The sequence below is a fragment of the Cetorhinus maximus genome, chromosome 3 (assembly GCF_964194155.1).
Source record: "Cetorhinus maximus chromosome 3, sCetMax3.hap1.1, whole genome shotgun sequence".
Classification (NCBI taxonomy): domain Eukaryota; kingdom Metazoa; phylum Chordata; class Chondrichthyes; order Lamniformes; family Cetorhinidae; genus Cetorhinus; species Cetorhinus maximus.
In genome coordinates this window covers 78,194,689-78,209,622 of record NC_135881.1, presented here as the reverse complement: position 1 = coordinate 78,209,622, position 14,934 = coordinate 78,194,689, and the positions used below count along the sequence as shown (strand labels likewise).

General features: G+C 46.4%; 1 protein-coding gene and 1 long non-coding RNA gene across 2 annotated transcripts in view; one reads left to right on the top strand and one right to left on the bottom strand.

Annotated features, from left to right (window-relative positions):
- The window catches only part of LOC144678739 (contactin-associated protein-like 2), a 2,328,914-nt gene that overhangs the window by 888,551 nt on the left and 1,425,429 nt on the right, over positions 1–14,934 (bottom strand). The gene's annotated exons all lie outside the window — the stretch shown is intronic.
- The window catches only part of LOC144678740 (uncharacterized), a 258,128-nt gene continuing 244,095 nt past the window's right edge, over positions 902–14,934 (top strand). The window contains exon 1 of the long non-coding RNA XR_013576167.1: positions 902–952. This is a non-coding gene — a long non-coding RNA (uncharacterized LOC144678740). The remainder of the gene's footprint in view (positions 953–14,934) is intronic.

Genomic DNA, 14,934 nt, shown 5'->3' with positions numbered 1-14,934 from the left:
CCTGATTACTCCTCCTGACCAAACCCACCCCTGAGCAGACCTGACTGTCCCCAGCGTCAACTACCCCCCTGACCCGACATGACTAGCCCCTGACCCCACTACCTCATCAAACCTAAACTGACTACTCCCTGACCCACCTACCTACCTCACCCGTCTACTCATCTCACCCAGCTACCATCCTACCCAGCTTCCAACTAATCCACCTGTCACCTCACCTACCTGCTACTTCACCCACTTGCTACGTCACCCACCTGCCACCCTCTCCACTTACCCATTTACCTCACCCATCCTACTCATTTACCCTGTCTAGACAGCATTCCCATTCACTCATTCATCCACTCACCCATTCACTAAAATTCACACTGCACATTTAGACTTACCTTACGGCAGCCAGTGCTGTAAAAAGGGGGCATCTCCAGTCTTTCCCCTGATGCTACTCCACTGCAATGGAGTTCTCAGATGGACTGTATGCTCTGGAATTATGAAGAAGTGGGCTCGGAAGACCCGGTCAGAAATGCGGAGCTATGTCGGGGTGCAGAAAGGTACAGTTGTAGTGGCAATCCGACAGTGATTGCTGTTTTGCAGAAGATCTGGACCCATGTCTTTTAGGCAACAACCAATAGAGACCATTGTCATGAAGCTCTTAATGTATATTATATCATTGGAAAATTTAAAAAAAATACAGGATTAGTCTATGGGTGTGTCTTAATTGGATTAATGCCAGTTAGTCTAGGTGCTTTGATGTATAGTAGTTTTGAGATGTGAGAGAGGTAGAGTGCATTTGCATTTTGTTGAATAGAGCATTCAAGAAGGGGAGTGAAATTTGGCACCTAAATTTCCAAGCAACACTTATATAACTAAAACAATTGGTACTATGAAAGGGCTTTTATTGTTAGAAGAGGTGGAGTTCAAAGGGGCTGATGATACAATGAGAATTTACATTCAGTGAGATGTGCTGGATATAACCGATAGCAGTTATGTGTGTGCCGGGAATGCAAGATCAAAACCTGTAAGCCTACCACTGTGTCTACAGAGGAACCAAAGTGAAAGGAACCTCATTTTGAATTTGCAAGGTGAAAATGCTTTGCCTGGTGTCTGCTTAAAGTCTATAGGTTGTTGTTGCCTTAGTGGAGATTAGTTTGAGAATTTGTTATAAGTTATGATAGTAGTAATTTGTAGCCATGTATTTAACTTGTGTTAATTAATAAATGTCTCATGTATTTTGAGATAAAACCTCTTGAGAACTGGAGATTTGATTCCTGAATTTAGAGCTGCATCTCAAACATACCACTTAAAATAAAGGTTATGACAGTTGTTTAAAGTTTCCCTCTGGAGTTTTGAACTAACTCAGCTTTACCAACTGCTGTGTCATAATACCATTGACTAATTCATAAGTAGATAAAAAGACAAGTGGCATCATTGCGACTTTATTACAGCTGAGCTAACTGAGAGAATAATTGAGCTTGTGGTAGCATCAACTCCAGTAGAAGCATTTCAAAAAGACATCTTGGATCAATCCAAGCATTACACTATGGAAGCACTACTGCAAAGCGGATGCAAGTACAAAGGCACGCTTACCGTGTATGCGTAATTTGTCCACCGTTGGCACCATAGCCAATACAGGCAAGCCTAGTATGCAATGCAGGTAGTATGGCCTCACACATGTACTCAGAAAATGCCCAGTTTTTAATGCTGTATGCAAGGCATGCGGCACCAGAAGACATTGGGAGCATCAGTGTGGAAAGTAAAGGCTGAAACAAGTAGCTCAATGCTATGAGAAGACGCAAACAGAGGCCAGACAGGCACAACACTCTAACCAGCCAAGAGCATATGCCAAACAGCAAGGTCCACAAAATGTCTATCCAAGCTATACAGTCAGATGATGAAGATGGCCAGTACATTGAAACACAGGTGAGCTGACATTCAGCACAGTGAGCATCAAAGAGTGCATTAGCACAGTGGTACCAACAGAAGATTTTGCGACTGTCCAGATTATATGTCCACAGGTGAAGGGTCACCATAGTCCATATGGAGAGAGTGGCACCTCTCATGGAGAGGCAGCTCCAGAGACAGAATAAAGGGTTCCTGGGGTTGCACTCGGACCTGCAAGCTCTCACACAGGCAATGACCTCAGGTGCTCGGTATCAATGTGGGAGATGGATGAGACACCCAGTATCCCAGCTAGGTGCCCGCCCATCAATGGTGAGCAGGGAGGTCCAGAGCGACCTCACGTTGGCACACAAGCTGCTTGTCATCTCTGCGGGCTCCTCTCAGGGTGCTATGGATGACAGCAACAGCTCCTCCGCCCTTCTGCCAGTGACCGTCTCATCAGATGAGGCTGTGATGACTGGGGAGATGCCAGCCATGGCACTAGCCACTACCTCCTAGGTGGGGCCAACACAGGCTCCGCTGGCCAGGGGATGACCACCAAGGTCATCAAGGCCAACAAGACAGCAGAATCAGCAGGCTGTCTCCAATGCCGGTGCTAGTGAGGTGGTGATGGGGGGTGGTGGGGACCGGCACCACGATGCAGCACTCGGTAATGTTAGTTAAAGGCACCATGAGCACAAGAAGGACAGTTCACGGGTGATTTTCTGTTCATTTATGTTTGCTTTATATGCCTGCTGGTTGGTGTGGACATCAATATCAGTAACGGTAATGTCATGATGCATTCAATATGACAATAACATTAAATTTGCTTTGGTCCTAACGGCCTGCGTATGCTTCACCTTTCTTCTTTCTGGTGCAGGGTACGCCAGTATAGGATGCTGGACATGAGTGGCTGGATACTTTGTTGCACAGACATTGAATGGACTTTGGTTGCAAATGAAAGGGTCATTCCAACATCCAGGATGGAGGCAGCAGCCCTGGCATGAGATGGAAACAGACCTTTGGTAGCCTTGCTGAAGAAGCATTGGATCAAGGCGTCCCTGGTGTCCCTGCCTCCCTGGAGGTTACCGAGGTCTGCCTCAATGCCCTCAGCATTCTCCTCACCATGCTCCTCTTCTGACTCACTACTGGATTCATCATCTGTGGCCTATGCAGCTGCATCAACATCCTCTTCTTCCAGTGGGTCCCCACTTGCCAGAGCCAGATTGTGGAGAGCGCAGCATGCAGTCACTATCAATGACACCCTCTCTGGGGGGGGATTGTAGTGCACCCCCTGAATAGTCTAGGCATTGGAAGCGCATCTCGAGAAGACCGATGGTTCTCTCTACCACCGCCCCTGTGGAGGCATGACTCCTATTGTAACGCTGCTCTGCCTCTGATCTTGGGAGGCAGAGAGGCGTCATAAGCCACCTTTTCAATGGATAGCCCTTGTCATCCAGCAGCCATCCATCCAGTCGGGCTGGAGCACTGAAGAGCCTCGGCACCTGGGAGTGTTTGAGGATATAAGCGTCATGGGACCTGCCAGGGTACATTGCATAGACTTGTAGAATCTGCATCCTGTGAGCACACACTATCTGCACGTTCATGGAGTGGAAGCCCTTCCTGTTGATGAAGGCATTGGGCTGACCCGCTGGCGCCTTGATGGCCACATGTGTGCAGTCGATTGTACCCTGGGGGCAGGGGGAACCCAGCAATCACTGCAAAGCCTCTGGCTCCCTCAGCCTGGCTGGCCTCGTCTGTAAGGTAAAGTATAAAGGTCATTACCCGCCTGAACAGAGCTTCTGTCACCAGCTTGACGCAGCTGTGGACAGCTGATTGGGACACACAGATCCCCTACTAAGCCCTGGAAAGAGCTGGAGGCATAGCAGTTGAGGGCCGCTGTGACATTCAAAGCCACTGGCATGGGGTGTCCACCCATACAGTCAAAGCTGATCTCAGGCCCAATCATCTGACAAATGCACAAATGCTGCTAGCCTGACTTTTTAATTTATTTCAATATGCACATTCCAGTACTCTAGTCTAATTAATTCATCCCCTGAAGTCCCTATCTTCTCTCAATCACTCAATTTTCTGATCAAATGATTTAAAATCAAACTCGGTGTTACCTAATCACTATTTCTTAACTTATCTGTCTGACATTTTTCAACTCATGGGACTGGATTTTCATGGTCCCAAAGTGGGACTGGAAAACAAAAGCTGCCGAGCAGTGCGCCCAGAGGTCCTGCCTCAGTTTCCGCCTTCAGCCATTTTCACGAGCCAGGGAAGGGAGTGGACCTTACAACCCACCCGTTCCTATGAACTGATCGTGTTGTGGGTTCATTGAGAGCCCGTCTTCGGTAAATTATTTAATTTTCAGGGAGGCTGCCAGACTTTAGCAACTGTCAGATTTTACACCAGCTGCTTTTGCACCAGGTGCATGAACCATGGATTGGAGGTGGGAAGAGTTTAAAAGGTAAGTAAAATGGTTTTGCCTCCTTTACAGTTCACCATTAAATGCTATAGCATGAGTTGTATCTATGTTCATTAACGTGAGCCATGACAGCATTGTTTAATGAGTAGTTACATCTTCCAATTACAATGTGTTTGCCAGATTGTTACTGCTGCCAACTGGCAAACTGTCAAGCAAAAGATCAACATTGTAAATGTGGAAAAGTCTTCCAATGAGTTAAAAGAAGTCCACCTAACAGATAAAAAGAATACATTTCACCCCATTTTATAGAGCAGCCTAGTATGATAACCAACTGTAAATATTCAGGCAGCTTGCCTGGAGTGTTGGTCCCTGTTCTGCCATTGGAAGGCCACCATTAGGCAGCTAAACTGGCACCTGCCACTTGTGGAGAAGTAGAGGCCGACTGAAAAATCCTAGTTGTGCTTCTTCAAATTGCTTTAAGCAGTTGTTAATTAACTTAATTGGCTACCTGCCGCACGTGGGTAGGTAACTCTGCTGACTCCCCATCCCACCTCTGGGAAAATGGCCCATGGGCGGGATGGAGTCAGGGAACCAGCTCACGGCTGCTGGCTACGTCTTTAGTACCTGTTCACCTCCATTCCTGGGCCCAGCAGGGACTCAAAATCCAGCTGTTATTGTAAGCAATTCTCATCAATTTAAAAGAAAACTATTATCAATAAAAATCCTAGAAATAACTGCTACACTTAAAGGTTTCAGGAATATAAAGAAACAAGAAAGGATACTGCACACTTCTTTTATAAGACCTCGAACTGGACATTTATAAAAGCAGTTTTCAATCTGCATACATTCCTTGAGAAACAGAACTTAAACACTGATTGACCTGTAGGTTGTGTTCCTCACCACTCCCCATGAACTGCAGGGTAAGGTATTGCACATTACTTAGTATCATGCTCCTGTCATTATAAAACATTGCACCAACTGATTTATCATGAACCATACCATGACAGCCTGCTCGCATACATAAAAGTCATGATCCACTTCATATTAAAATACTATGTCTATATACTTGCCTAATGGTAAATTATTCATTTGTCTATTGCTAATAAAAGTGGTTGAATAAAGAACTGTGCATATTTCCTTCAAACAGTAAGAAAATTACTTATCTTATTCATTTCAAAGTGCAAATATAACCACCTTACATGTCAAAACAACAGAAAATTCAAATGCAAACTTTTTCAGTTTCAGAAAACCATTCTAAACCTGTTCTGAATAAAAAGTAGATGTGTAGTGTTCCTTCACACAAATTACCATATTCAGCAGGCAACGGATCACAGGGGAAGAAGTTCCTGTCTTTCACAAAGAAGAACAGAAAATCGGGACAACGCTTGCTTTTCTCCATAATTAATAATGTGACACACTAAAGAAATCATAGGAATCTCCACGTGATGTAAATGAGTTTAAACAACTAATTACGACGCTGTAAATAAATTTATTCAAAACCAAAACAGGCATTATTGGCTTCTCCAATGTAGTAAACATATTTCATCATAATATTACTTTTTGACATTAGAATAAATATACCCACTGTTAGCTTGGCTAGGTTGGTAGCACTTGCACCTATGAATTTGAAGGTTGTGTGTCTCCAGCAGTCAGGTAAGTCAATCATGGGGTGGGGTTAGGGGTGTCATGGGGAATGTTTTGTGGTCACAGGACTGGGGCTGGAAGCCTGGGGCAGAGGAGAATCAGGCAGAAAATGCCTGAAATTACTTTGTGGAACTAGGAGGAAATCTTCATGGCTTTAGATGACAATTAAGCTACAGTAGACAGGGTTGAATATCATGTTCTATATGAGGATAAGGCATGTTGCACAGTACAGCAGAAATATAGATACAGCTACTGCACCTCAGAATTACTAATGCCTGTTGCAGCACCATGAGCTTTCTCTTTATGTCACTGCAAGCATACTCTTCTCAATCATGTCAGCTGTGGCCACGGGGGTACCACTCGCACTTCTGCATCGTAAGGTTCTCGGTTCAAGTTCCACTCCAGGAGCTGAGCACAACAATCAAGGCTGACACATCAGTGCAATACCAAAAGAGCGCTGCACTATTGGTGGTGCCATTGTTTGGATGAGACTTTAAGCTCAAGGCCCTGCCTGGAGGTCCTATCTATCCTCTCAGGTAGACGTAAAAGATCCCAAGGCACTATTCCAATCAAGACTAATTTCTCCCTGGCGTCCTGCCAAAATTTATCCCTCATAAATCAACATCACAAAAACAGGCCATCTGGTTAGAATCACATTACTGTTTGTGGGAGCTCCTTATATGCAATTTGGCTGCAGCATTTCTGACATTACAACAGTGGCTACACTTCATAAATACTGCGTAGGATGTAAAATGCTTTGAGACGAGTGGTCGTAAAAAACACTACATATGCAAATCTTTTCTTTAAGTCTTTCATAGTTCGGCAGCATGCAGCAGTCATGAATATTTTGGGGATAGTATGTCTTTAGTGTGTCAACCTTTCCTGGAGCACCATATTTGAAGTGCCTAAACCTCAGAATTTTTGCTTTAACACCTGTAGTGTGTGTACAGTAATTCTGGTGAGGTATGTGCCTAATAGTATATTCATCTTTTTTGGGGACTGGCATCTGGGGCTAAGGAAAGTAGCCTTGAGGCTGAATTTTTTTTGGCGGGACGTACTGCTTGCCCCTCCAGAAGAAAATTTGGACACAAACCGACTGACTTTACAAAAGGCCGCTCCGCAGCAACAAGCTGACGGTGGAATTTCAGCCTCTCAGTGAAAGGAAGTTCCAATCTCAAGGCTTTCTGGCCAATCTGATTGGCCAGCAGCTTTTGCAGTCCCCGCAGCGCCAGGAAGAGTAGTGGATGCTGCTGGGAGTGCAAGGAGGCCCATGGGCAGGGAGGGGGGAGTCGACGGAGGTGGGGTGCATCAGATTTTGGAGGCTGGGAGGGAAGGTACAAGGGGATCTTATGGGGAGTGCCCCCAATGCCTACAGAGCACCTCCCGAAGGAGGTACCTCCCTTCCTTCCCACCCTTTCACCACTCTCGCCCACCTTCCACTGCTCAGCGTATTATGGCAGTGGAGGTGGATTGAGACCCTTAATCACCACTTACTTGAGCAGTTAAGGCCCTCAATAGACATTAGGGTAGGTGGCCTAGTGGGTGCTTCGCTGTATTATGGGGACTGGGTTGGGGTTGGGCGTGTACCCCACTGTCGAAAACACGGCCACCAGGGGACTGTAAAATCTGCACCCCACCACCCCACCCCACCCCGGTCTCCCAGTAGCCACCATGAATGCTTCCACAAAGAGCTGTGAGGCTGTGGAATTCACATCCGGTGTCAGTGCCTGAGGCAGAAACAATGAAGGTTAGTTGAATGGGCAGATAAAAAAAAGGAACATGAAGGGATATGGGAGTAGAGCAGGTAAATGAGAACTGTTTGATTATCTGAAGAGTAAAGACCAACAGCCTGATTGGATCGAATATTCTGATTCTATTTTTCTGCACTGGAATTTCTACTTGGTTCCTGTACATCAGGTAGTTTGTTTTCATTCAGATGCCTTCTGAGCATCAATGAAATGGGCATTCTGTCTGTTGATATAGGCAATGCGGTGAATAGGGGGCACATAGGTGCCACCTACCATTCCCTATATTTTTGGCAACTTATGCCATCTAATAAAATTCTGCATTCTGCCTCGTCATGTTTTCCTTCCACATAGAAAGTGATGAAGGTACTGCTTCTTGCAGTTATTCTGTCTGTCATTCACCTGATGACATTGGGGTGTTGCCTGACCAGGAATCAGTTTCAAAATTCATGGGGAGAATTTTCCCCATGTTGGGTGGGCTGAGTGGGCGTGGGCGGGCGTGGACCCAATCGCCACCCACGATTGGGTCCGCGCCGCTATTTTATGCAGGCGGGCCAATTATGGCCCACCCAGCGTATTTCCCAACTCCCGACGATGGCGGGAGTGGGCGGGCAGCAGCAGGAGTGCACTAACGGCGGGACTAATGACGACCTGGCAGCCTAGTTAAATGAAGCACCGGCAGCCTTTGCAAGGCTGCTCACAATGGCCAGTAGAAGGGCTCACCAGAGGGCTTCTGGTGAGCTGGCAAGGCCGGAGGGTAGGCCAGTGGGGCAGGCCAGGCTGGAGGGTAAGGCAGTGGGGCAGTGTGCCCCTCGTTTTTTGGATGAGTACCTAGCTGCCCTCCTGGAGGAGGTGATGGCGCGGTGGGAGGTCCTGCTTCCGAGGGATGGGAGGCGGAGGCCTCCCCATCTGACCAAACATGCCTGGGAGGAGATGGCCGAGAGTGTGAGCTCCCATGATGTGGTGCAACACACGTGGGTCCAGTGCCGCAAGAGATCCAATGACCTCCTGCATTCAGGAAGGATGAGTACCATGTTGGCTGAGGTCACTTAATGCAGCTGTCAGCCTTTCCCCCCAAAGCGCCCCTCCCTAACCCCCCAACAATTCTGAGTGCAGTTGCAGCATTGAATCATTCACGGCATGTTTCCCTCGCTGGGTGGGCCAGCAGACATTGCCCATGCCTAGTTCACCCTGAGAGGGTTGTGCTGAGATGGGTTCTGCATCCGCAGCATGTGTGACACTGACACCCAGAGTATAGAATGGGTGTGAAACTCAAGGATCTGCACCTAGGCAGGGGGCTGGAACTGGGAAGCATGTCAAAGTCAGGGTGCTAATATGCTGGGAGGGGAACTTCCAGGTGGCGGGGCACCAATCCATCTGCTGGTCTTTGCGCTCCACATGCTTGTGCCTCCTTGCTTTGCAAGGTTACACCTTGTGCTGCCAAATGTGATGGAGGCAGCATTTGGGCTAGGGGGTGGTCAGCCCTGGCATCTTTGTGTGAGAGTGCGGCAGTTGTAGGGTAATGAAGAACTGGAGCCCTACAATGTCCCACTCTGGCCGGGTTGGCAGGGATGCGATGGGAATCCAGCTACAGGCTGGACTAATCAATGCTCTTCTCTCCTTTTCAGGAGAAGACTGCACACAATTCAGCCGAGCAGATGCAACTGGCGGAGGCCAGGCCCAGTTGGCCATCTTGGCTCCATTTGGACAGCAGGCCATGGATGTGGAGAGGCGCCATGCACCCAAGTCCACCGATGGCGGTGAGGCTGGGGCATCACGGGGAGGTATGTTTGTCGAGCACTGAGGTCACCATGTGTGTCCCAGCAGCCATGGCACTGCTATTTGCTCAGTGATAGAAGTTTGCAACATGGGTTGACCATTGATTATGGAAGGATGAGCGCATAATGATCTGGGGGACAGGCATGCAAATTGACATTGTCTCCACTTTAACTAATCAAATGTCCTTGTTCTTACTTTTAGCATCACCGGAACAGGGCCGGGAGGAGGAGGCAGTGGGGCCTCACACCTGAGGGCCCAGAATATTTCATCACACCATCTCTGCCAGGCAGGCACCAGCGCAGATACTAGCACCTCGGTGGGCATAGACGTAGCACCCATAAGCATAAATTTAAGGCACATTAGGCATGCCATGGGTTCCTCACTGGTGCTTTTATGCTGCCCCATTAAGACTTGGTGTGATGTGCAACACATTTTTTTTGGTTTCTGGAGTTCATTTTGTTATGTAAGCATGGCTCAGGTTGATTCCTTACTTCTGCAGGTGGACGGGAACCCATGATGTTATGAGTGAGTTGTTTGACATTGAGCTTTATTGACAAGGGCCTTAGTTAATGTTACTATCCAGGCAGATTTACAACTCAGGTATCGAGGTCCATCTGTGGTGGGTTAGCTGAAGGTTCTTTGGATTAAAGCCTCCCGGGTGTCCCTGCCTCCCTGGAGTATGCCCGGGTCAGCATCTACCCCCTCAGTGTTCTCCTGTGTGTGCTCATCCTCGGACTCACTGCTGGACTTATCATGTGCATCTGGAGCAACTGTGTCTCTATCTTCCTCGTCCGCTGCGTCACCCTTTTCCAGCGCCAGATTGTGGAGAGTGCAGCATGCAACCACTATCAATGACACATGATCTGGGGGGTATTGCAGTGCGCTTCCGAACGGTCCAGGCATCGGAAGCACATCTTGAGAAGACCGATGGTTCTCTCCACCACAGCCCTTATGGAGGTGTGGCTCCTATTGTACCGCTGCTCAGCTTCTGTTCTTAGATGCCGGAGAGGCATCATGAGCCACCTTTTGAGGGGATAGACCTTGTCATCCAGCAGCCATCCATCCAGCTGGGCTGGAGTACTGAAGCGCCTCGGCACCTTGGAGTGTCTGAGTATGTAAGCGTCATGGGAGCTGCCTGGGTACCTTGCACAAAATTGTAGAATCTGCACCTTGTGATCACACACTATCTGCATATTCATGGAGTGGAAGCCCTTCCTGTTGATGAAGGCACCGGGCTCACCCACTGGCACCTTGATGGCCACATGTGTGCAGTTGATTGCACCCTGGATGCGGGGGAAGCCAGCAATCGCTGCGAAGCCTCTGGCTCATTCTGTCTGGTTGGTCTTGTCCCAGCGGTAGTGGATGAAAGTCAATGCACGCCTGAACAGAGCGTCTGTCACCTGCTTTACACAAGTGTGGACAGCTGACTGGGAGACTCCACAAAGATCACCCACCGACCCCTGGGAAGAGCTAGGGGCATAGAAGTTGAGGGCAGCTGTGACCTTCAGTGCTACTGGCATGGGGTGCCCACCCATACAGTTGGTGCTAATCTCAGGGCCTATCATCTGACAAATGGAGGTCACTGTCTCCCTTGAGAGCCAGAGGCTCCTTTGGCACTGCACCTCAGACATATTGAGGTAGCTGCTTCGCTGCCTGTAAACCCTGGCAGTAGGACAGTGGCGTCTTCTGCGGCCCCTTCTGCCTTGCACTTCCTGTTGGCCCTGTGCCCCTTGTGCCTGTGCCTCTCCTCCCAAAGTTGGCTCCCCTGGAGGCTGAATGTGGACTCCTGGCCTCCGCCCCTTCTGGTCCTCCCTTCCCCCTCAGGGGAGGTGCCTCCAGTGGAGAGCACAACTTCCATTCCCAGGCTAAGGGAAGGCTTCCTGAAACCTGCAGGACCCAAAAATGATCTTTACTGTAGAGTCCTGACCTGAAGGCTGTCACTCCTGTCCAAGCAGCCGGTATGAATTTTGAAGTATTCCTGCTCCTACAGGCAAGTAGCAGTAACTTTCACAATTGAATATCTAACAGATACCACTCACGACCCCACTCACCCCTCTTATCCCGTCCGTGGATGAGGTTTATACAAATGTCTCCTACCCGTCCACCCGTTGCGCCCATGCGACATCCTGAAGGTCGCACGAGCCCCGAAATATTGTAGGCAATTGCTGCCTCAAGGGCCTTAACTAGGTGATTAATTACTGGCGGGCGCGCAACAGAGAACATCGCACGCCCGCCCACCTAAATATTGCGATGGCGCGCAGTGATGTTGGGATGCTTGCCCAGTATCACTGCATGTCACTTTACACATCAGTGTGCAGAGGTGGGCCCCGCACGCCAACAAGAAAATTCTGGCCCATATCATTTTTTTCAAATCCCTCCATGGCCTCATCTCTCCTATCTCTGTAGTCTCCTCCAGCCATGTATTCGCACCCTGCCATGCTGTGTTTCCAGTGCTGAGGTCCTTAACTTTGCAATTTCCTACCTAAACCTCTCTGCCTCTCCATTTCTCTCTCTCCTCCTTTAAGATGCTTCTTCAAACCTACCTCTTTAATGAAACTTTTGATTGTTTGTCATAATTTGTTAATTTTTTTTGATAACATTCCTATGAAACACCTTGAGATGTTTTAGTGTGTAAGAGGTGCTATTAAAATACAAGCTGTGGTTGTTACTGATGTTCTATTGATCGAGATAACTTATAGTCCAGTGTAAAGGATAGTGGCCTTGGTAAAAGGAAGAGCTGTTTGATTTTCTTAAAGTATTCAATATACTGCAATTTAGAATGACTGAATGATGCTGAAACTTTATCTTTAAGAAGAGTTGATGATTGCCGTGCCCATTTATTAATCGTCATCTCCTAATAATAGCATCACTGTCTATTGCTAACATAAATTCCAATGATTTATAGTTTGTTGCTATTTACTGGTTTATGGATACCTGAATGGTCCTTTTATAATGAAGAATGCTGTGTATATTCTCGTTTTCTGTATTTTGTAGGAATTCTTAAATTAAATGTAATCCTTTTGTGAGTTCATTCTCCAGCTCCTAAATTACCAATAAATCATAATTCTTAGTCATATCAGAATATAGAAATTACATTCCTCCAACAAAGATTAATCTACTGCAGCAGCACTGGAGCACTGGAATGCTCATTAATGATTTTGAGCTTGCAATCCTTACTTTCCTTTCTATACCACTAAAATTTGAACAGTTTTGGCCCTGTGGCATCTAATAGATTTATGGGCAATCCAGACAACAGCAATCTCAACCTTTGCAATGACTTATAGCAACATGATACGTTCCTCAAACTTTCTGCGTGGTGATCATATTGTAAAATCTTTTGAATAGTAGAATTGTTGAAAAGGTTGCAATGGACTTCCAGCCCCTTGAGATGATGGAGGGCAAGTGAGTATCTTTTTCAACATAAAGACTTCCTAGGGGCAGCGGCCCTTTACAAAATTTTAAAAATACAGCACCTGTATCATTCTGTACAACCAGACCATGACAATTATTTGTGTAGATGATAATAAGATGGAAGGTGCCACATGAAAAAGAGAAGAAATAGCTCCCAGGCTGTTTTAGCCCTGAGTGTAGCCTCATGCAATCTATTATTACTTCCACAAAAGGCAGATTGAGAGTAGGAATCACACAGGGAGTTGATGTACTCATTTACCAGCTTTGCCTTAAGACTAGAATAAGATTGGTTCTGAAAATTTGAGGCAAGCCATGAGAAAAATCAAATCAGAGTTCCTGCAATGACTGCCATAATATTCTGAAAAGCAATCTCTCTGTCCGAATATAATAGACTCTATTATCAACGAGAATCAGTTTTATTCACTATTAATCTAATTGTATTATATAGAGTTAGACCATTCCCGCTGACAACCAATTATTTGTGACTATTCTAAAATTAAGGATCTTCTCTCTGTCACCAGCTCCTGAATGAATCCTGCACCTATTTCTGTGATTACAGAAGAGACATTAGAGACATTGGTAGCAATAATTTCTAACACTTTTTCAAAACTTTTGTGTATGGCTATGGGATGAAAGTTTGACCATCGGTGACATGAAAGCTTCATACTAAGCTTGCAAACAGTATGATGAGTCAGATAACAATTAGAAGGACAGACCAATGTATCTCACAAATACAAGCTTCTCATGTTCCAATAGATGCTCCAACATTCATGTTTTAGCAGTTGATAAAGCTCAGTACTGAGTCAGGGCTCTAGGTCACAACACAATCCAGAATACAACTAACAAGCAGTGCATTTGTGCCCAACATTTTGGGATTCATCATTTTGAAGACTGATGAAGAATATTAAGGGATAGTAATATCAACATAGTTTCTTCAGATCTTTACATTGCATTTTTTGAGGTATGTAAATTGTGTCGTGTTAATGGAGAAACGATCTGACACCAGGCATGATAGTGTTACTACTGGTGACAGTATGAGATTAACTCATCTGTTGCTATAACCCCTTGTCTTCTCAACTGTCCAGGACAGGATGGAGGTGGCCTGTCAGGGAGTCCAACTGATCTTAAGCACTAATCTTCATGTGCTCAGACAATCGTGGCACCCACATACTTCTACGTGAAATAATTTTATCCTGGGCCCATATGTGCCAAATGCTCAGTAGCACTCCTATATTTGAGGAAAGGAGAGAGAGATAGCAAAGAAAGATTCTAAGTCAAGGCCCTTTTTTCTTTATTCTTTTATGTGATGTGGGCATCGCTGGCAAGGAAGCATTTACTGCCCATCCCTAATTGCCTTTGAACTGAATGACTTGCTGGCCATTTCAGGGGGCAATTAAGAGTCAGCAACATTGCTGTGGGCCTGGAGTCACGTGTAGGCCAGACCATAGAACCACTGAAAGATTATGGTGCAGAAAGAGGCCACTCAGCCCATGATATCTGCATCAGCCAAAAAAGAGAAAAAAGAAACTAGCCGCTCATTTTAATCACACTTACCAGCACCTGGTCCATAGCCTTGCAGGTTCAAGCACTTTAGATGCAGATCCAGGTACGTCTTAAATAAGCTGAGCATTTCGGTCTCAACCACCAACTCAAACAGTGAATTCCAGATGCCCAGAAAAAGTTTTTCCTCATGTCCCTTCTAACTCTCCTGCCAATCACCTTAAGGCTATGCCCCCTGGTAATTGACCATTCAGCTAGGGGAAACAAGTCTTTCCTGTCTCTTCTATCTAGGTCCCTCATAATTTTGTACACCTCCATTAGATCACCCCTTATCCTCCTCTGTTATAAGGAAAACAATCCGAGCCGATCCAATTTCTCCAAATAGTTGCAATTTTCAAGCCCTGGCAACATTCTTGTAAATCTCTTCTGCACTCTCTCCAGAGCAATGATGTCCTTCCTGTAATGTGGTGACCAGAACTGCATACAAAATTCCAGCTGTGGCCTAACCAGCGTGTCATGACGTTATTATATTTTTTATAATATTTTTGTGGGGTA